This window comes from Puma concolor, chromosome B3, assembly GCF_028749965.1.
Source record: "Puma concolor isolate L17-30 chromosome B3, mPumCon1.1.hap2, whole genome shotgun sequence".
Taxonomy (NCBI): domain Eukaryota; kingdom Metazoa; phylum Chordata; class Mammalia; order Carnivora; family Felidae; genus Puma; species Puma concolor.
Genome location: NC_141672.1, coordinates 92,593,953 through 92,618,277, shown reverse-complemented (window position 1 = coordinate 92,618,277; position 24,325 = coordinate 92,593,953). Strand labels below are relative to the sequence as shown.

Sequence of the window (24,325 nt, the reverse complement as noted above, 5' to 3'; positions counted from 1 at the left end):
GGAGTAAAGTAGGAAAGGAAGAATAAGGATTTAATGCTAAAGCCAAAAAGTAGCTGGCACACTGCACTTTTATGACTTTCCCTCATTCTATCAAAGTCCAACACCTCAGGGCACTCATGGGAATGGTTGCTAAATCAGGTGAGAAAGCTCACCACCGGGGCCTCTCACTTACTGATAAAACCGTATGGGCCCCTTATAATGATTGGCTCCAAACCAACATAAAAGATACTTTGGCTGTGTTATATCATGTAAAGGTGCAAAAAAGTAAGAAAAATTTCCATGGATGCCTGCTCAGTTACCACTAAGTAAGACCATACCTTTCTAATCACTGGGAAGTTCAACTGGTTTGGTCACAAAATTCTGAAAGCTTTAAAACTCCCAGGGACAATAACAGACACTTTTTTTTTTTTTTTTTTTAAGAAAAATCCTCTTAAAGACACCCTTGAAGCATTTTAGTTACTGATGGACTTAGGACAGAGCATAGTGCCCTCACCATACAATACAACAAAACTTTATTCAGAAGGGTACCATCTGCCCTATTGTATTCCTTTCCAGGCAGTTGTTTCCTACAGAGCCACGTGTTTATGGTCAATGTACAACTTTGTTAGTGCTCTATTGCCTTACCAAGAAACATGGAGTAGTGTAACAGTACAGTATATTCACAGATACTGCAAATCTTTGTCAAATAAAATCCCTCAGAAATTCACACCAGAGTTTTGAAGGACTGGCTAGATTTTGTATTTCATGACCTCTTGGAATTTCATGTCACTTCCATAAATAACAACATTATCTCACAGCTGTCTAATGTTTTACTAATACACTTCACATATCTTTATTTAATCCATGTAAGAACCCTAACAAAAAGTACATTACGGTGTAAGAGGACTCAGAAAATTTAAGAGGCTTCCCAGAGACCACACAGGTAGTGAATGGTAGAGCCAGGAAATGAACAGCTCACAACTTCTAATGATAACTTTGGTACTCTGAGCACTGTATCATTATCACTGCTGCCTCCAGCTTTCCTGTTTCTGGGACGTGGGCAGGCCTGGACTCACACATGCCCTCACATACACTAGTACTTGCTCTGTATCTTTCAAGGTGGGAATGCTCTATTTTGCTCGAAGTGGTCTCCATTTGTGCCTTCCCTACTTCCCTTTCTCTCCTTCCTTTTGTTCCTCCCTCCCTCCCTCTCTCCATTCCTTCCTCTCACTTTCTTGTCTATTCATCTAACTAAATGACAACTATGTATTGAATACCTACAATATGCAATGTACATAAATACCAAGTAACGGGGAAACAAAAATCATGACACCCATCTTACCCATTTTTAAGGATCTGTTCAAGCCCAAATCCACACTTGAAGACTTTCCTACCTCCCTGTTCTTAGAACTCCTTTTGCTCTTATAAATAAGTGTACAGTTGTAACTGGAAATACTTTGGTATCCTGCAAAACCTGTATCAGTTGATCTCTATTTACACCATGTGTTCATATTAGCTCCACAGAGAGGTTGATTTTTTTTTGTTGTTGTTAACATGCACACATCGTATTATTATTTTTATCTCCCACAGTCCTGGATATACTATATTATACAATATATAATATGTACTAAATAAGTTCTCAGTCATTGATTTATCAGTGGTCTCCGTGATTCTATTGTAATATGGCAGGTAGATGGGCCATTTTACACCTAAATTCACCTATTTATTGTGATTATTAATAATGCTCAGCTTCTCTCTTTTTCTGTATTTTTTTTAGGCTATGTCTCTTACATAATCCAATAAAACATCTGAACCCTGGACCTCCTCTGGGGACCCAACAATTTCAAAGTAATTTGTCTGAAAGCAATTTATTCAATTATCCTATTTCATATATCCCATTCCATTTTTCTTTTTCCCTAGGAAGAATATACTGTTTCTCTTAGTCTCCTCAGAGAGGGTTGGGAAGAAAGTTTAGTAAATCAGAAAGGGCTCCAATATGATAAGTAAGAGTTTTTCACTACTTCTGAGACGCAGCTCTTAGCATTATTATGATTATTATTACTAATTATATTATATATTATATAATAAATAATAATAAAGCCATAAATAAGAGCACTACCTCTTTTGGAATTTGTATCCAATAGCCCCCTTGGGGTTAGAGATGATAACACTATTCCCATTTCCCAGCAGGCTTAAATGATATTCCCTAGGCCATATATTCAGCAAAGAGCAGGCAGTAATCTAACATAGGTTTCCTGATGTCACATTCAGCATCCTTTCCCATGTGTATATTTTCCTTTTTTAAAAATAATTTATGATATGTAAAGGACAATATCATTGAGCCCAATGTTTTCCAAAGTGTTTTGCACAGAATCATAATTCCATGCGATATTGTAAAATGTGAAAGAAAGGGATCCAATACATTTGTTACCCTGCTGTGATTCTACATGAGTGTGCAGCATTTCCCAGAGTCATTAGACTGTGGACCATGTAGTACATAGCAGGTCTGTGTTCAGTGTTTCTCAAACTTACATGAACAATGGATCAATAGTGACCAACACCTCCTGAGACTTGTGTCCCAGGACACTTATTTTGGGCACTACTGATCTCTACCAATGCCTCTTTGCTCCCCCTTAAAGTTTTTCAATACCATGTCTTTAAATTGAAGGAAATGATGCTGAATATAGATCTTACTTCAATAAGATCACAAAATAAAATGCAAATATATCTTATTACACCCTACTGGCATTTGAAATTGCATTTGGTACCTGACTTATTAATTTCTTTTTACAACAGGTTAACCTGTATAAAAAAGAACGTGCCTTCTACCATTTAAATCCTATCAGTAAAATGATCTTTATGTCTTTTGAACATAAAATATTCTCTTCAGATTTATGACTTATATCTGGCAGAGAAAAACTATGCAATTTATACAATTCATTTCCACAGTGGTAACAAGAATAAGAGACACAGCAGTCCTTAGGCTCTTACAAAACAAATCTGAAGCTAGTCCTTGCTAGTGTTGGGCTTCACTTGGGGGAAAAAAAATATTTGGTATTGTGTGTGTGTGTGTGTGTGTGTGTGTGTGTGAAAGGCTGATTTTGATTTTCTATCCCCTATAGGAAGTACACATCAGGGATGTGCTTTTATATTTTAAAAAATGTTAATAAAAGGCCAAAATCTATCTTTAAATATTTCCTTCTGTATTTCTATGCCTTTTAACCAGAAACCCTTGGGAAGAAAGATTTTACCAGCAATGGTCCTGAGGCCCTATCTTTTTCTCTCTAAAGACCACATCCTCATGTGGCCCACATGATAGAATCAGGATGGAGTTGGTTCAATTAATCCAAATACTTCGATGCAGGGTACTGATTATCAAAATTGAATCCATTGTGTGTCTTCCTCTGCATCAGAATCTCTGCAGTTTCTTGTGATAAAATGGCCAACCGTTAGACAGCAATACCAAATAAAACAGAAAAAAAAATTAAAATTCTTGCACTAAGCTATCTCAGGTGCTAACTCGGTATGTATATATTTCGGGAATTTGGGAACATAGCGAAAACAATGTACAAAGGTTTTCAAGGGATAAGACAGGTAGACAAATCAACATTTATAAATATACATATTTATATAATAGTACATAATAGTATAAATGCAAAGTTTCTTATAGGTTCTTTCCCTCAATTATTATGGAACACCTGCCAATAGTCAATAACACACAAAAATCTCCAGCAGAGAATGATTGAAAGTAATTAGAACAGGTGTTTATTGGGCTGGGAAATTAGAAGGGAGAATTTAGATTATTCATTGAAAAGAAGTCCTAAAAGTGTCCTTGGATTCTGTGAAAACTTGGATTCTGTGGAAGAAAAGGTCCTTTTACTATTCAAGTCCAGTGAAACAAATCCCTGTTGCATTCAAGGAGAAAGTAAGGGATATCAAAACACAACACACCCGTACTATTCCAAAGGGTAAAAGAGCTAAACCACAGAATAAGGAATTAGCATTAATTAGCCTCCATTAGCCCATTAGCCTTGTGGGCCAACATGGAGGTTATAGATAGAATTCATACATCGTATTCAGATTTACTCTATCTACTTCATATAGCATCAGTACCAATTTTCCAAGACATGAGGAGGTTTAACATTGACCAATATTGTGGGTCGTCTCTCATATATCAAAATGTTTTTAGAAACTGGTGCCAATGTATAATAAGTCAGCTTACAGTAATATTTTTGCTTACAAAATTTGTCCAAGTAAAAATAAAGAGGGACCAACACTTCATCTTGACCTCTTCTAACATTTATTCATTCCTTATACCATGGTTTATAGTCTCCTCTCCCCCATTCAAATGAGAGCTCTTTGTCAGATTCATTTCTGATTTTCATTTCAGGTTTCTTAAGCTCTACTACTTGCTTTGCCCCAAGAAGTATTCAGTACATGGTCAGTGAATTAATACATAAATTTAAAAAAATAAGCTGAAGACAGAGATAGTGTCTCAGACATTTACTCTGGACATATTTTCCAAGTAATCATAAAACTGACAGGCTCAAATTTAACCAAGACTTATGGTAGATAAAAATATTATTCCATTAAAATTTGTTTTATTTCATCATAAATTGATCGATAGAAACAATTGAAAGTACAGTGCATTTTTTTATTTTCAAAACAAATTTCCTTTTTTTCTATTACTTAGAATATATGCAACATTTTAAAGCTCCATATATGTTCCAATTTCTTCCTTTTATATTTCCATGGTACACATCTATTTTAATTTCCTGTAGGAATTATAGGTTTTGGTAAATAGGACTCTTGTCTCTAGACATGGAATGTTGTAAGTGCACTTTCCTAGATGGTATAGTTACTCTGTAAACAAATAACGCTGAGCAAGATCACAATTCCATACTACTCTATACGCTGTGTTCTATTTGCCGCTTCACGTGTTTCCCTCTCTAGGCTGTCACTGATTTTCTACTTAAACTTTCGTAAAGTTGCAAAATTCCTGGAATAGCAAAATCATTCTACGAGCTAGTTTTGTTATATTAGAAACAAGTGGAGACTGTGAGTTTCTTGTCTATCAATTAAAGGCAAACAACTGTTGCCTGGTCCCAGTGGTTGGTGTTATTTTTAAATGATTTTAGGATTACTTAGTACTCAAAGCAATAAAAACATCTGCAAACAGTAACGTCAAGCACCAGTCATTTTTAGACAACTCCCATCCCCAATGCATACACAAATACTTATTCCAGGCAAAGACTGTGAAAGAACAGAATTAGAGCTTGGTGCTGGATCCTTTAAGCCTGAGGAAAAAAATCCATATTCTAATTTATTTACTGCAGTGGTGAATATGTCATATATACCAAGACACATTATAGAATATCAAAAACATGGAGTATAATTTCTCACATAAGGAAAAAAAAATGATTCCTTTATTCTGTGGATTTTTACTTGCTGTTTTTCTTTGGTATGTCATCTAAGGGTTTAATTGTAGTATATGTTTCTTTGATGAAGACTAGAAGTTTCATTAGACAAGTTTCATTAGCTCCCAGGTGAGCTAGCAAGTATTTTATTAGGTGTACTCTCACTAAGAAAGCAAGGAAGCAGATTTAGAATGAATGTAAGCATTCAGATAATTCTTAGAACAAGAAAGACTAATTGTGAGTAATCTTTCTTCTTGTTGTTTTAAGAATGCCTGAGAGAAGGTGATGGTAAAGATTATTTATCAGTGCAATAAGTTTGAGTTCTAGGCCTCAAGGCAGCTATATGTTTCTTAAATACACAAACACACTTAGGAGAACCTCCACCTTTGGTCTCCTGCAAAGTGGGTGGTTCACTTTTATCTGAGAGTTCTATCACTGAAATCCAGAGTTAGATGTTCCCCAAGCACAAGAAGTGTGACCCATAAATCTATAATGTGCAGTACAACACACACTTTACAGTGACTCAGAGTCAATCAGAAGGAACAGAAACTCCGCTTAGAGCACTTATTTTAGCAAAAGGCCAAACCTCACCTTTCATTTATATGTCTTTGTTAAAGGTTCTTTAGCCCAAGGGTCTTTTCTTCTTTCTCTTACCAATTTCCTTTGAGTGTTGGCCTTCCGTTTCAACTGAGTTATTTTGATGATAATGTTTCCTTTAAGATGATTATTTGTTTAAAGTTCAAGCTAATAAAAGTAACTTATCCCACTAAAAATATTCTGGGGAGCAGAACAACATTTTAGGATGTTAATTGCTCATGTTACCAGTCATCCATGAAACATATGCCGAAAATGCTCTTTAAGGTTCCAAAATGTCTCCTGCAGCTATAAATCTTTTACAGGTACAATTATGTGGGAACAGAAATAAGAAAAAGTGCATCCAACATCTGGAGTCAGATGGTTTACTGAAGTAAAATTACAAAATTAAATTTAAATGAACTTAATTAAAAAGAGGAGGGGGATCCAATTTAATGTGGACATTCATCATGTCCTCATTGAAGTTTATTCTAGCACCGGAAAAATACAATAGCCTGAATACAAAAGTTGGATAAAGCCTCTAATGGAGTGTGAAAAGATGACCAAAGAGACACAGTCAGGCAGAATATATTCTCTTTTCCCCCCTGCTATTTTAATGACATGGAATACCCAATTGTTTTGAAAAGACAATATCAATCAAGAAACTGAGCTTGGAAACTTATCTGTTTCAACCCTCTCTTGTTTAGAGTTTCATTATACAGATTTCGTCACTTAAGGATGGTGATTAGCAGGTTTGGTTTTAATTCAATGATGCAGGACTGAAGACTCTTAACAATATGCAGAAAAAAATGTCCAAACAAGAAAGGGTTAATTTCAAATCACCTGCCATTTAGTTTTCATTCTCTACAATCATCATCATCAAAATACCGACTGCCTTTAATACTGTGGTACTGAGCTCTCATTGCTCACTGATCAGTTTCTGACTCCTAGTTCTTTTTTTTTTTAAATTTTTTTTTCAACGTTTTTTATTTATTTTTGGGACAGAGAGAGACAGAGCATGAACGGGGGAGGGGCAGAGAGAGAGGGAGACACAGAATCGGAAACAGGCTCCAAGCCATCAGCCCAGAGCCTGATGCGGGGCTCGAACTCACGGACCGCGAGATCATGACCTGGCCGAAGTCGGACGCTTAACCGACTGCGCCACCCAGGCGCCCCATTGACTCCTAGTTCTTAAACATTCTTAGTCTTAGTTCTATGCTATGCCTATGTGAGGGAGACATGTTAAGAAATAAAATTGTATTATATATCATAATTAGGTATCTATAGTTATATGGAAACAATAGCATTTTATTTTACTAAACTGATTGACAGATTTTAGAAAAGACAGTCGATGTTATTTGGCAGGTTTTTCTCCTTGGTGGTTCTACATATGGTGGGCACTGCCACAAGTTTGGTTTATGAAAACTTTATACCGTCGGCTGATACTCAGATTCCCATTAACTTTCCCTTGTTCCACATAAATATTTAGTTTTCTCCTACATATCATAAGCACCTTTCCTTCAGATCCTCCTTATCTAAAAGAGACTCCTAACGTCTCTCCTTCCCAATCAGAAAGCTCAGCTAATATGGCACACATGCACTGGTCAAGTGGAGAGCAAAGGCAGAAAATGCTTAAGTATAAAAAAGGAGTAAACATTTGAGGTGACCAGAGAAACAGAAAACAGGAAAACTAACCAACTACCTGAGGCTGAAACCAAGGAGCACATGATGAGGGCATATTTGTTGAGCACATACTATTCATAACAGTGAGCTGAACACTTTCAAATACATGAGAACAGTTAACCCAGCAACTCTGTGATAAGACAACAGAGAATAACAACACTTACATAACTTCCTCAACATTGTACAGCTAGTAAGTAGCAAAGCCAGAATTCAAATACCAGCCCTTTGATGTCACATCCCATGCTCTTACCTCTATCACACTGCGTCAGATATTGCAGCTGCTGGGAACCATATTAAAGGAGACTGAAGAGTATAACAAGAAGATTGAATCTTATCTTGGTGTGGGGAGAGAGGAATAACCAGTGGTATAGGTGAGAATGAATAATGAATAATTTTAACTGGTAAGAAAAGTTCATTCATCTAAATCATGTGTTCTTCACTGACTCATAGCATTTGCTTCCCATAAAAAGTACAAAAATAATACACTTAAAATTTTTTGCGGGGTGCCTGGGTGGCGCAGTCGGTTAAGCATCCGACTTCAGCCAGGTCACGATCTCGCAGTCTGTGAGTTCGAGCCCCGCGTCGGGCTCTGGGCTGATGGCTCAGAGCCTGGAGCCTGTTTCCAATTCTGTGTCTCCCTCTCTCTCTGCCCCTCCCCCGTTCATGCTCTGTCTCTCTCTGTCCCAAAAATAAATAAATGTTAAAAATTTTTTGCAATATTTCTACATTTAGGAAAAGAAGAGAAATAGCAATTTTATAATTCACAATAACCCCACGGATACTGATGGTCTGTGTCGCTGTGATCCCATTCTATTCATAATCTATTTCGTATGTATATATTTTATTTTTTCAGAGAACTGAATACTTGCTCCTAAAGCTACAAACATAAAACAGCTTTATTTTTCAGAGATACTGGACCTGAAGCTTTAATTACAACTTGCATTTTATTTTAGTCCCATAGACTGGCCAGCTACAAGTGCCTCCAAAAATTGTATGAGTATTACCATCTCTCTCAAAAAAATGTTGATTTTAAAAGCGTCTTAGAGGGTAAGAGAAAAAGTTAAGAGGCATTTATGGCTCTGCTAAAGTTCTCAAGTCAGTTCTGTAAAGAAAGAAAGTCAGGACAAAAGAAAGGGTCACTAGAACATGCAAAGCACATACCTTCACTCAGTTCAGAGCACATGACATTGAAGATGAGCAAAACTGTAAGGTAACCAGTATTTTAGAGAATGCACAGGATGAGAGAATGCAGTACTTCTAAAGAAAAGTGGAGAACACAGTGGTGTTGACAGTTATTCATTCACTCACTGTATCATGGAACAGAATAGGCCAGAGGAGAAAAATGGGGAAGAGAGGAAGGGTTTACAAGTAGGTTAGTGGGTGAAAAATCACAAAATGAGATGATTAAAGTACAATGAGTTTCTCACTTGAGTCTATACCTGATGTATCCAAAGAGTGCAATGTTCTAATGATAAAAAAAAAAAAAAGTTACGGGGGTCTTATGATTAAACGTGAACTACTATTTTCTATAATGATGAACTCAGAGGGAGCCAGCCCACTCAGTGTGAGACAACTTTACTGAAAACCACTGTTTGGCTCAAGTCAAGAGAGTATCTGTGTGTTCTGAGTCATTCCACTCCTTTGAAGGACAACTGTCTCCTTAGCAACAAAGTGGGAACCTCAGAACCCTTCATGTTCTTGGAAAGGTCTGCTTCACCATCCTTGAATCTTGCATTCAACACTCTCCTTGCCCTGAATGCTTACAGCCTCACCACTATTTGTGAGGGCAGTGGGAACAGCTATCATCAGGCCTCTGCCTGTCAGTCACTGTCATCTCTTGTCCTTTCTTCTCTAATACCCACAGGATTTTGTTCACTACTTTTTCTGACCCTGGCCCCACATATTTTGACACCTTTTCCCTGACCTCTCTGGGGCTTCAGATCAATCACCGGTAAGTCCGCTTATTCTCAACTTCCTTTGGCAATTTCCCTTTCACTTTTTGCACTAGTTGAAACCTGGCTCTCCTTGATAACAATGATTCCACTTAATCCCTTCCAAGAGTAGCTTTTCTTCTCAAAGATCCCTCTTACCAAGGAGCCTGAAAGTATGTTAGGTGTTGTCCATGGTCCTCATTACTGCACCTAGAACTTTCTCTCTTCTTCATCTATAAAATTCCAGCTTTCACTTCCATGTCTTCAGGCTACACCATCGTCTACTCATGCAGGTACTTCTTTACTATTCTCCTGTTCATTCCTCCTCCATTAACTGAAAGTTTTAGTGCCTGGCTCATGATTATTGTCTCTAATACTACTCTTATTTAATTTTTGGACATTTCCATATACAATGGGATGACCCCTTCAACATCCTGTCCTCTCAGTTCCTGGACTTCCTCTCTTCCAAAAATTTCATCAGCTATCCTTCCTGACCCACTCACTTATACAGTCTTACCTTTAACATTGTTGTTACCAGTACCTACATCTCCTGAAAAATCTTTCCCTATCACAACCTTTCTCTAATCACCTTTTATCTCTCCCGCTCACTCCCTTTAACATCTCAAACCCTACAATTCTGCAAGCCCACCAGGACCTAAAAGGCACTCTCTTAGTGTCCCTGGGTTACCTTCCTCATGATATCCTCTGTCTCCTTGCCAGCTTAAGTTGACTAGATCATCATTATAACCATATCATAACTCCTTTTTTTGCTTTGGTGAACTTTCCTGGTGAAATCAGAGCCCATATTAAAGTCAATCAGGCAACCCCTCAGTGCCTACATTCATGCAGTCTGGTATGATGTTTGGTAGATAATCAAATGAGAACTTCCACACACTCACATTGCCACATCTGTACCTACCCTCAAGTCTCCAGTTACTGTGGATAAGTTATCCATGCTGTTAGTCAAGTTTAGCCTCTCCACTAAGTCACCTTGTCCTCTCCTCTTACTAAAATTACTGCAGCATGCTCCTAAGTGATCTCCCCACTTACATCCTGCCTGCCCACTCCATACGTTCCATCCTATTGTCCACGTTCAACATGGCAGCCAGAGTGATCCCCATAAAAGTGTAAGTTAGATCCATCATGCCACTCCTCTACTCAAAACCTCCAAAGACTTCCTGTCTCACTGAGTAAGAGCCAACTCTTCCATGGCACTAGTGCCCTGCATGATCTGATTCCACACTGCCTCTATATCTTGCCTACTACCTCTCCCTCTTTCACTCTGATCCAACCTCAATGGCTTCCTTGCTGATTTACAAATATGCCAGGCACCCTTTTGTTGCAGAGCCTTTGCACTCACTGCCTTTGTTATCACTGCCTAGGAAATTCTAGAGAGAAGTATGGCTTGCTTCCTCATTTCCTTCAAACCTTGTTTCAAAAGGTCTCAAAAGATCTACCTAGAAAAGCTTTACTAGGCCACTCTATCTGTAATTCAACACCTGCCCCACCCTGCCCTTCACGCCTCCTTCTCTATTTTTTCTCTCTAGCACCCATCTATATATAAAATACATATGGGTGTATAAAATATATATACACTATATCTTTTAGATTTGTATCTTCCTTACTGCTCATCTTTTCTACTAGAAAGTAATCCATGGAAGCAAGAGTTTTTATCTGTTGGGTTTACTTCAGTATCCCCAGTACACAAAATAATGCCTAGCAAGGCCTAGTTGGTGATCAATAAATATTTGTTCAATGAAAGAATCAACAAATAAATGGGTGTATTAATGACTAGGAAAAGAGAAAACAGAAAGTTATAAATGTTTTTCACACGGAAAATTAATATTTAGAGATGTCTAATTTACTATGAAATCTCCTGTGTATGAAGTCGGGATTTTCAGAGAATCCTAGGATACAACAGTTGTCACAGTGATGCAGTGACAATATAACAATATAGCTCACTGAGCAACACAAAAACACCAAGATTAAAGTAAATCCTTGAACAATTCTAAAATTACCACGTTTAATCTTAGCAATAACTGTTACTCCTTGAGAAAAGAGTTTTCATAGATCTTGCTCTTTTGGTTTAACTTGCAAAAGTTTCACTTCTGTTGATGTCTACTTCCTACTTTCTCAGACATACTCTCTCTCTCTCTCTCTCTCTCTCTCTCTCTCTCTCTCACACACACACACACACACACACACACACACACACACACACACATACTATAATCAGATAAAGTCTAAAAGCTGACATACATGACCCAGGGGTGGGATGTCAGAACATGTCTTCTTGCCTAATATTACAATGTAATTGCAGTATGCTTACATAATTTATGTTTCCCAGCTCTCCTTGACCTCCACACTCCAAAACAGACAAAATGTATATTTTTAAGCTTTTAAAATGTTTTCCAGGATCATATTCGTGCCCTTACAATATATTTTTATAATGTGTCTTTAGATAGTTAATTAGAATTTTTTGCAGATGGTTGATAAAATGCCAGAGAACACATTATTAAAACTATTCCTCCCCTTCTCCCTTAATTCTGTAGAATCCTCCAGGGATATATAAAGGTTGTCTTTTATCAGAGGCTCTAAATCTATCCCAATTTTCCATAAGTCATTGCGCTCTAATGACATTTTGTCAGATGCAAAACTTAAAAATAAAAGGAGAAAATTCACTCTTGACTTTATTACACCAAAAATGTCTGAGTGATAGATGGGACCATTGCAGATATGGTGGTTTTCTGGTTCCTATTGTTAGCCATGGGTTATTTTGATCAGCTGCAAAGTAATAGTGGGTGACTAGAATAGAAAATACTCACAGTTTTCTGGAGCTTCAGTAAAATGCTAATGGAAGTAACTGAGATTTTTGAGACTTTACTTGAATTTCTATCAATTTCCATCATTTCATGATGCCATTACTGGGAAGGGTCTTAAGGATTCATTTTTGTTGATTATATGTCATCCCCATTTTATCTTTGGGGAGAAGCAGAGGTCAATGATTGAAAAGAGAAAGTACCTTTTGAGTTGGGAATACTGAAAATAATAGTATCCATATCGGCCAGATCCCAAAAAAATTGTTTCACTGAGTTGTCAGCAGTATGGTCTGCTGTGATGATTAAAAACTACAATTTTCAGGCTAATTGGGTCAGTCATAAACACATGGAAATCTGTATGGAGTACCCTGAGATTGCCTTTTCCATATTTAACTTTATTCCTTTCTTAATTCTCTTTGGTTACTCTTCCAGATTAGTTGCAGAATTTTGTGACCCAAAGAAAATTTAAACTAGGTTCTAACATAAGGACAGAATGGGGCATACAAAGCTTGAAGGATCTTCATAGACAAAATTTGGTAGGAATGAGGGTGGGTTTAACAGAGAATGTAAAAATGATACTACCATGTAGTTGGAGGTCTTGGGACCGGGGAAGAAGATGATAGTACATGCAGGTAAATATCTCCACAAGAGTGAACTTTGGATGTGTTCAAATTTTATCCCTAAAAAAACTAAATGGATGATACCCTTGGTTGGTGTTTCATATGTCAGCCAATTTATCTGACCCAAAGCCATTATGTTAATATCCTCTGGCACTTTGGACAAAAATGTGGACTACTATGTTTAACTTCACCCATTATTAATAGCCCTGATTGCTTCTAACATTAGTACATAAACTGGGAACTCTGGAAGATTTTCTGTAACGTGTGTAACGTTGGAATTTCCTGTTTATTATCTAGGTGATGTTTTCCAATAATTATGGCTTTGTTTTTAAAGGACGTGTGATGAACAGTTCTTTGCAGGGGCAAAGACTATCGTGTTTTCAAGCAAATTGTGTTTTTTGACCCAAGGCACTTCCACCCCCCAATTCATATTGACTATCTATGCTTGTAATGAAATGGAGTCAGAAAGTAAACTCAGGGCTATGGGGGTATACTTGTTTTAGAGATCAAACACTTAAAGCGGAATTTATGGAAGCAGAAGGCTGTGGGTCAATATCAAAAAAAAAAAAAAAACCAAAACCTGGATTTGTAAACAAGTAAAGGGCTTTCTGAGGTGTGAAGGAGAAGGGAAAGGAGACTGGGAGGGGGTGGAGAGGAAGATAAGGGGCGGGAAGATAGCAGAGATTCCAGTTTAGTAAAAAGTATATATCTGAAAAAATAGAGGGAGAGAGGCCTGAGAAAGACTGATTCACCTCAAAGATCATCAACCCAAGAGACCTTTTTCTCCCCATCTTGCTGACAGGGATGTATTGTAAATAATTCTTCACTCTCACCCATGTTCTCCTTTCGGAGTAATTCTAGGACACTGAAATTTGGGGTCAGTGCAGCATAAACACTAGAGACATGTTCAGACATAAGTCAGAGGCAGTTATCACAATTTAGAGAAAAAACAAATATATTAGAGCTCAGAGCAATTCTAAGCCTTTGTTCAATGTAAAGGCATCTATGAACACCTATTAAGAGCCTTTTTGACTATTTTCAAATCAGACAAGTGCTATTAATAAGGAATCAACTTTCTAGCAATACTAAGTTCTGTGTCATGATTTTAAGTTCTTCAAAGTCTTTTCCTTTTATTATGTTATCTTTGTATAAACCTACAGAGGAATACAATGAGTATTAACCTTATTTTATAGATTAAAAACTAAGGTCCAAGAGTTAACTGAATATTTAAGATTTTGGAAGCAAAACAAGGAAAAAAAAACAAAAAAACAAAAACTTCTCTAGCTAAGTCAGCTATAATGTCAGGTTTAGAATTTAGGTCCACTGATTCTTAAATCATTGCTCTTTCTATTATACCACTCAACATCAATGTATTCTTTCTGAAACAAGTCTGTCTGGCTGACAAAGTGTTCTCATACTGCACAAGTGGCACAGGATTCAGTACCCCTGATTCTCTACAGCGATTAGGAGATCCACGGCTAGTTTCAAGAAAACCTTCCCATATCCCAAAGGATACAGATCAGTGTAGCATGATCTATTAGGTTTCTCTCATAGGCTTTCACTCTTGATAACAAAACACATAATTCGATATTCAGAGCTCAGATGAAACTGTGACTTCTGTGGTCCAGAAGTGAGTTACTAGACCACTTCCATGGAGGTTTATTGTTTCATCAAGGCCATGCCTCTTCTACTTTTATTTTTCTCCTCAAATTGCCCAGCCTTGGGGATTTTAAAAAGCCGTGTTCAGTTTAAATCCAGCCCTTCTGATATTTGAGATTTAATGACTTTCATTAGGATGTTATCTTGAATTCCATGTATATATGAGAAACCATGACTTATGTATGGGAATTAGAACTTGGTGGTAGTTCCTAGAAAGCACATCTAAATCATGAAATATAACATTAAACTCAAATGCAAAGTAATTTAATTTTTAAAAGGAATGTGGTATTCAGATAAAAGAAACCATAATAGTACATTCATTTACTTTTATATGTACGAAAGTATGAAGTTGTACCGTCATTTTCAGGTATCAGTTTAAGTAATGTATTTTCCAGGCTATTTAATAATCATTCTTCCATTGTTCCATAAATAGATTATGTGAATACAAGCTGTTAAACTAAAAGTTACTGCAATAATATAAGTGAATAAAACAGCAGGGCAATTTGAGAGGAATGTACTCAGAAGACTAAATATGAATACTGAACTGCCAAAATATATCATTTGAAAATTCACAGGTATAAGGCCATGTGCGGTATACAAAAATGGACAAGTGAGTTGGTTAAATCACATTTTGTTCAATGTATCACAGAACTGCTACAAGGCCATATGAAAATGGAGACTGAAACATATGTGGAAAATATACCAAAATGGTAGCCATCAGAAAACTGAAAATGCCAAATATAGTCTCACCCTATGAAGATCTGGTTCAACTTGAAGTTGGTAATGGAATGGGAATTATTGCTAAATTTAACCTTTTAAGTTCAAAAGTTCAGGGTCCAAAAAATTACCTATGGCCTAGATGATCTTGTTTGGCTCCAGTTAACCACATCATGGTGCATTTTCTACTTTATATTTGAAACGTATCCAGACAATGTTCTATTCTGTAAAATATGGAATGCTGAAATAATACTTTATTCAATATTACATTTCAGCCTCAGGTCTAAGACTGTGTGTGTGAACACACATATGTAAACACACACATACACACACACACACAGTGGAAGACTTCTCTTTTGAAAACAATCTTCTAATAACACAATTTGCCAATATATTCATCATCATGACTCTCTCTTTTTAAGAAACATCACATGGTTGTACCTCTGATATCAACAAATATGCAGTATATCACCACACCACCAGCATTAGGCATTCTTCATTTTTATGCAATAAGTTAATTGACCACGGATTTTATTCTTTTAGAAACCCAATCTCTGGATCCATATTGAGGTCATGACTGTCTTTTAAGATACTGAAGACAGAATCACTTCCTCTTTCTTTTTCCCCACTGATCTTAAACTTTGTGTCCCTATGTGCTCTGATAATCATATCTCTTCTGAATAGACACAGTTCAAAATGGAAACCATTTCCCCCACTTGGTCCAACTATAGAGAAATAAAAAAAATTTAATATTACTTAGTTTCCCTATTCCACCAACCCAAACAATAGTAAATTCAATATTTATGGAGTATGGATTTCTCTTGTGTTTACTGTGATTTTATACAAGGTAATTAGAGACCTGTATGGGTCAAAAACTATTATACATAAAATACTTCATTTTCATATATAGTGCAAAAAGCCAGAACCCAGTAATATTTAATGTCCTGCATTGTTGTATCTTTAAATCTTACCACCACAGGCAAATGTGAAAATCCTTAAATTGCTGTCCTCAGTGTTCCCATGTCAACTGGCATATGCTCAGGTTGGCGATCCTGCCAAAAGTCAAAGGAAAACGTTTATGAGACAGAGTCTGATGGACGATTATTTTAATCCTGCATGTCCAGCACTGCCGGCAAGCTTGGTTTATGAATGCCTGCTGCTGTTTTAATGATAAGACCTGTTAAACACAGCTGAATGCAGTGCAACCAATGGATTTTCTTTTTTTTTTTTTTTTCCTTCCCTAACTGACTGATTATTGATCTCCACCTGAATGTTCCTATTGAGAATAGGAACCATTCATGAATACAAGCAGGAGGAATAATGGCACACTGCATGGGTAGTTTTAATAAACTGCAATAGTTTCTGTGGGGAAAAAAAAAGGAACCAATCCAATCTTAATGAAGTATGTGCTTACATGACTGAAACTGAAAAGTCTGTGGGCATTCTGTGGGCCAAGCGTTGGATAGTCTAGGGCATCTGGGCTTTGACTGAGTGCCACATCAGAGTGAATATAGGACCCTAAGGACACCCTAGATTACTACTTCCAAGTCCTCTCTATTGCTCTTAGAATAGAAGCTTTGAAGGCAAGAATGGACAGATCTGATGATGACACTACTGGAACAGGGGGATTTGAATCCAAAGTGGCTATATAGAAATACAAGGGATGTGAACCCACTGGGAAACTCAAGAATCCAAAACCTAAATATAGGAGGGTGAAAAGTAGATGAATAAATATCTCCAGGAGTTCTCTGAAGCTGCTTAGAAAACCAGAGAAGTCTTAGGTCAGGAATGGGCGGTCTATTGGACTTAACCCACAGCCTACAACACTCAACTGACTACAGATCTTTCAGACACACTCTGGGCTTCTAGGGATTTCACTGGTGGGAGGGTACCCAAGATATGTACTTCAAACGCATCAGAGTAACTCAGTAGTTTGGTCCAAAGTAACAGATATCCATTCACTTGTTGACCACAGATTTTTTTTCTTTCACATTCAGATCTAAGGTGTTTTCAAGTTAGAAAATGTCAGACATGTCAATTTTTTTTCTTTTTTAGTTTATTTATTTATTATGAGAGAGAGCAAGTTCAAGTGTGAGTGGGGGAGGGGCAAAGAGAGAGGGAGAGAGAGAGAATCTCAAGCAGGCTCTGCATGGACAGTGATGGATTCATGGTGCGAACTGCGAGGTCATGATGTGAGCTGAAATTGAGAGGTGGGCTCTTAACCAACTGAGCCCCCCTGGCGCCCCAGACATGGTAATTCTTATATGGGTTTTTATTCTACCAGTGTATGAGTATGTGTGTTATTTGTTTGATGTTAAGAGGAGACATAAATTCTATATTCACTATTTGCTAAAGTAAGTTTTGGAATTATACAGTTGATACTTTTATATTAAAAAAAAAAAACAAAGCAGAACTATGGGAATAATTCTTCAATGGCAAGAGTATATGCAATTGTGAAGATAAAAATAAGTGTATATATTGAGGAATCTCCCTTCAGATGAGGGCCAAAGAGAAGTCTCTGCACCCTGCACAGTGCCCATCATGGCATTAACCATACCACAGCCCCTCCTGTCCTTATATTTCAATTGAGAAGAAAAAGTTTTTTTGTTGGAAAAATACAAGATTACAAACTTTAGCATAATAAACTCATGTTTCTCAAATATGCTTTCTAAATTCTGCATTAACCTACCGTTTTAAAGACCAAGAGTTATTTAGGATAGAATGATCCTTGTGTTAGTATTATTAAAGACTGAAAATATTTGGGCACATATTAAGGAAGGCACTTTTCAAATGTGGGTATAAAGATTCAACTCTAGAACCAATTAGTGGAGACCACTTTCAGACCCAGTTAATGAGAGCAACTTTTTTAGCCAGCTCCTTCTCGTGTTTTCTGGCTACAGTTGAGATAAGTCAAGCACTGAATTTAGCAGAAGTATATGTAAGAGGAACAACAGCTGTGATATTTAAAAGGGGAACTGGCTTTTTTAAAAATCAGACCCTGCCAACGACAAAACAGGTAAGACTTATTTGGAGAGAGATACAAACCCAAACTTGTTCCAGTTGTGTTGAGATGCTTTTCTGCACAAATAAAGTTACTAAACCAAAAAAAGCCAAAGGCATGCTTTCTATTGCATGTAACTATGTCGCTTTTTAACATCTGATTCCAGCATCTACTTTGAGTAATAAAGTGTAGCATAAAAGCTCTTCGTCTGAAATCCTAGAATCACCCTCCCCCCCCTTCCCCCTTAAACAATGTGCAAATGTTATGTGTTCCTGTGAGGCATTTGGCCTCCATCCATCCCCCACTCCCAGAAGGTCTACAGCAGCCGTGGGATTTTTAAGATGGACACTGACTCATAAGGCTCAGAACTTTTGGATTGGCAGTCTAAGGATGTTGGTTCTAATCCTAGCTCTGCTTCTAACTTGACTTCAGCAAATGACTTCACCTCTCGACACCTCAGTTTTCTCATCTGTGAAATGAGAAAGCTAAACTAGAAAAATCTAAGTATCCTTCTGGCTCCTCCATTCTAGGAAAAGCCAGTAAAACTGGGAGGACTGAGATAGAAGGGATATTTCCATGTCCATTGGCCTAATCTCCTCATTTATGGGGAAGAAAATAAAGCCCAGAGAGCTTTTCAAACAATATCTTATGCTGAGAGATCAAGGACTGAACCCAGAATTTCAGACTCATCCATCAATTCACTCTTTATTCTAACACACAAAAAGTTTATAAAGCTGTATTCCCAGCTCATGGTTTTACTCATTGACCAAGGGAATATTTCAAACAGGATTTTACTTTCTTGGCTGGGAGAGGGGTACAATGTGTCCTTTGGGGTTCTCTCCCAGATTTTCACAGGGAGGGAACATATGTTCGGGTCCCCAGAGAATTGTGCTCCCACACTCACAGCTGTACAACAGACAAGAAAAAGCTGTCTACAAGCTTAAAAAAAAATAATCAGCATTTGCAAAAGTGCTCTGGGGTATCTTCAGGAAGTGTTCCAGGAGAATTACTATTATAAAACCATTGCTAGGTTCTCTTCTTCTGGATCCTACTCCGCACTCAGACATTAATATTTTAGGCACATCAGTGATATTCATTTACTCATCCAAAGTTCAACAATCAGCAAATACACCCGGCAACAGCAGACTGAGTCCTTGCTCTCATTCAGATTACTGTCCAGCAAGGAACTGTGCATCCTGGAAAGTCTGCTGCATTCCTGTCAGTGTGAACTAAGGGCCAGGGAGAGGCACCGCCTTCCCAAGAAAGGCACCGCCGATGCTTCCTTTAAGTTGCCCTTTTTCAAATTTTCAAACAAAGTTCAGGAGAATCTCTATTATCTTAGTGTGCATCAGTTTACCCAGATAGCTTTTGTTGGACTTAATAAAGCATTAGACTCTGTATGTCTTTCCTCATTCTCTCAAAACCCATTTGCTTATCAAATTCTCCTTGTTCAATTTCCCAGCATGGCTTTATCGCACCTACCTAAGAATGTCCAGAGCAATCTCACTTATTCCTCTCACACAGAACTTGAAGCGTAGGAATTCTAGAGCTTCACTAATATACGGGAATGGTAAGTCATAGAGTTTAACTTCATTTTACGCATAGGAAACAGTGGTGTAGAAAGACAAAGTTGCAGAGTAACTGTCAATGAATTATTACAAATCAAAGGAAAAGAACAGGAGAGCAAAAAAGCATTTGCTGTGCACTATGTTCTTTGGAAGATATTTTAAATACACTATTTCAACTAGTTCTCAGTAAGATCTTGCTCAGGATGTATATTATTATCACCATTTACAGATGCAGTAAGCAAGTAGCAGCGTGAATAACTTAAACCAGACCAAACAACTGCAAGTGGTAGTTGGCAGAGGGGGTTTCAAACCTAGCTCTGCCTGAGGACGCCAGACTGTGCCCAAGGCAGTCCCTTTCCAACAGTCCCCTCTACAACATGGGGTGGCACAGGGATGAGACATGAAGGCCTGGAAATTCACAGAGAAAGGGGATTTGGGCAGCCCCAGCAACAAACCACAGGCCCTCAACAACTCGGTCCAATGCCCGATCGATTGCATACTTCTAAGACCAATTCTCTCTCCACTATGAAGGGCCGAGAAGATGAAGAAAGGCATGAGAATGCCCTTTTTGTCAGAAAGAAAGCCAGGAAGACTGGCTGAATTTGCAAGTATCTGAGCTTCTGGCTGCTTATTCAATCAAACGGGCATCGGTAATCACGTTAAAACTTTAAGCTTCAGGAATGGTAACAGCCCTGCAGTTGTAAAATGTAAAAAACTGCAAGTTTCCACCTTCTATCTACCACTCTCAAAGGGAACACAGGATCCCCTGATTCTTGTTTCCAAATATTATCCACCTTATACACACATGAGCTATTGGGCAGTTTTTCACTCCAAAACGTGGACAGGAATTGGGCTTGATGGGTAAATGCAGCCGTTCCTCTGAGAAACAGCAACATGCCCTATCAGTTGAACAGTTGTCAATCCAAAATTTATGGGTTTACATTTATAGTCCAATTTTTTAAATCAGGAAATCGAAGCTAAATGAAGTGTCCCAGATAATGTGTCACAATGTAAAAACAATACAAGTTGAATTTATTGAGGGCTTGCTGTGTATGGGTGGCACACCATTGCAGAGGTTACGTAAATTTGCTTACTTAGTCTGCATAATGACTCCATGAAGTAGGCATTATTATCTTTATACAAATGAATAATCCAAGGATTAAAGTGGGTAAAATGACTTGCCTAAGGTCATAAAACAAGTTAATACCAGAGCTAGGATTCAAATCCAGGTTTAAATCAAAGCCCACAGTCTCGACCAAAATCTGACCTCAATTCTAAATAAAGTAATCTGATTTCCAGAGATGTCCTCACTGTCTGAGCATCCGGACTCTGTAGCCTGCCATGCCTTGCCTTTTGTGACATACTGCGGCCTCGGTATCATACTCTCAAACACAGAAAGGTTCAAGTTATTGACACTTATGGTCAAAATGTGTTAGTGCCACTCTCCATAATCATATAGTTCAAGCAAAATGATGTCAAGTGATGTAGTCACTTGATTTTGTTTCCCTTGTTGTCTTTGTGTAGACTGAGCTTTGTTGCTTTTCTCACTTTGTCCTATAACCACTGATGGTTACTACCTATATATGCACAAAGCTGTATATAACACATAATGTGCATGCTCAAACAAACCTTTTCCTTACCCCTTTCCTGGATTCAGAAAGAGAAAACTGAAAAACTGTAAAGACAAGAGTCAAGAAAGGATACGTTAAAGATTTTTTCCTTTCTAAGAGCAGTTCTCAGGTCCCCTTGCATATGGCGCCTGTGTGAATGAAAATGTGGCGTGTACTTGGGAAGTGCTGTAGGGCATGTGTCTCTGCATACATATGCATAATGTCCTTTTCACACTTTGGAGTTACCAGATGCCTGGTTCTGCTGGAAGGGGTTTGGTAACCCACTTGAAATCATGAGGATTCATAACTCATTTATGCAAGCCGCAGAACCCCTCTAGATGACATCTCCTGCTCTAAAGAACGATTGAGAGAAAGATGTAATAGAGCTAAAAATGACAATGAAATATTAGCAGCCGCAGAGTTTCTATGAGGCATTCTGGCTAGATGAGGGAATTATGCAAGTCAAAAGAAGAGCCTTTGGGCAACATGAGAAGCAAAAACAAAAGAAGTAAGAATGTCTAGGTGTCAAGGACTAATTTTGTTACCAAGGGAAAGGCCCTGAGGCACTGATTCATTTTATAGTCAGGTATGCAGCCCTCAACCTTGGACTCTCCCTACTAGTAAGTGCTGGGCAAAACTCCTCCTCTATTCACACCTGGCCTCTAAAATTCCCTAACCCTCTGAGGAAGTGTATGAAGGTGGACTGGGGGGAGGGGGGGTTGGTGGGTAGTTAGGATGCACTGAAGTTCTGCCTGAGGTGGGACTTTAGGCTCCGATCCTGGCACCATCCTCCAATCAAATCCTTCCTTGCTGGCTCTCAAGATTTTTTTTCTGAGACACCAAGTTCATGCCCTCTCTCTCAACTTCTTCACACCTCCTCCCCACCAATAACACCTCAGTCAGGAAGGAGATTCCTGCTCCTAGAGGATAATACAAGTCCTTTATAATCCTGCCTGGTCTTTTCAATTCCGGACACATGGAGCTTCTTACCTCTCCTAAAACACTTTCAGTTTACTGTGCTTTTGTTCTGATGTCCCCTCTTCCTTTCTCACTTCTCCTCTGGACAAATTTCCTACTCATTCTTTTAAGAAACTGTTGCCACTCGGGGCGCCTGGGTGGCGCAGTCGGTTGGGCGTCCGACTTCAGCCAGGTCACGATCTCGCGGTCCGTGAGTTCGAGCCCCGCGTCAGGCTCTGGGCTGATGGCTCGGAGCCTGGAGCCTGTTTCCGATTCTGTGTCTCCCTCTCTCTCTGCCCCTCCCCCGTTCATGCTCTGCCTCTCTCTGTCCCAAAAATAAATAAAAAAAAAAAATTGAAAAAAAAAAAATTTATAAAAAAAGAAACTGTTGCCACATAAGTAGCTAGGTGAGGACTTGCTCAAACTCTAGGAAGGAACTAGTCATTCCCTCTGCTATATTCTCATGACACTGCAAACATCTCTACATGACCACCTAGCACTCTCCACTGGAATTATATTTATATATGTTTTAGCCTGAACAAAACTGAATTTCCGGAGTGCAAGAGCAATCCCTATAAATACATCTTTTTTATCCTCCGTAGAGAGCAAAATATTGAAGATATATTAGCTTAATAAATATGTTGATTGAAAAAAATGAATGAATGACCCCCTCATTACCCTCCCATGTGCTTTTAGTAAGTTAGCATGTGATTCTTCATCATTTTTTAATGTATTATAGTGGTGGTGATGTTGGAGAGAAAAGCTATCTCTAGAAGGCAACAGATCAGAGTACTGGCTTGGCATCTTTGTCCTGAAACCTATCCCTTTTGCCAACTTCTTCTTTACTATAAAAGACACCCCACTGCTATAATGCTAGGGCTTTCTCAGGACACAGGATTAAAGCTCCCAGGAGAGAGGCAGTGTTGTATGCTGCAAAGAGCTTGGGTTTTTCAATCAGATGGTCCTTGGCTCAAATCCAGGTGTGGCTTCCAGTAGTAACTGGAACCAGAGCAAGGTTCAGAATCTAGCTGAACTTTGGGTCCCTTTTTGGTAAAATAAGGATGAATACTTATCCTCTAAGGCTACTACCAAGATCAAATTAAATTATAGCTGTTAAGAACATCTCCTGTTTAAGTTCTCAGTAAACTGTAACATTTATTTTTTACATCCTCGGCCACAAACCCTCCACTTCTGAACCCTCACAAAGTTCTGTTTTTTTGTTTTTGTTTTTTGTTTTGTTTTTGTTTTTTCTAGAATAGGGATTATCCTCGGTGGAGTGGTTACAAGATGGTTTATATACCGGAATCATCTAGGGTGATTTTCCATGCCCCCCCACATTCCTTTCTAGCAACACTTGTATAGTATACTATGACTGTTACAGAGGAATATATATTTTATTTCCCAGAAGTTATCAGATAGAGAGGAAGCTGAGAATCACTTCTCTAGAATATACCTCAGAAAGTCTTGCTCTTTATTTTCACAGCCATAATTCCAACTGGGACCCTAAACCTCTCACCCTAAAATTGTTATAACAGCTTCCTAGCTGACCTTCCTAGTTAGGGGTTTTCCTCTTGTCAATCTATCGTATATATAATAGTGGAGATCATCTTTCAAACTCCATAAAGGCGGAGCAATCTTCTGATGAAATCTTAGTAGTCCCCACTGGGAGAACTAGCCACCTCTCCCCCAATATCCCCTCCATGCTCTTTCACACTCTTGTGCCTTTTCCTATGCTCTTGCTTCTAACTGGCAGTCCTTCCCTTCCCTTCTAGTTTCTACCCCACCCCAACC

General features: G+C 38.2%; 1 protein-coding gene across 1 annotated transcript in view; it reads right to left on the bottom strand.

Moving 5' to 3' along the window:
* SEMA6D (semaphorin 6D) overlaps window positions 1-24,325 on the bottom strand; it is a 574,463-nt gene that overhangs the window by 358,254 nt on the left and 191,884 nt on the right. The window contains exon 2 of the mRNA XM_086710609.1: window positions 16,370-16,450. The gene's annotated coding sequence lies outside the window, so the exon portion shown is untranslated. The remainder of the gene's footprint in view (window positions 1-16,369; window positions 16,451-24,325) is intronic.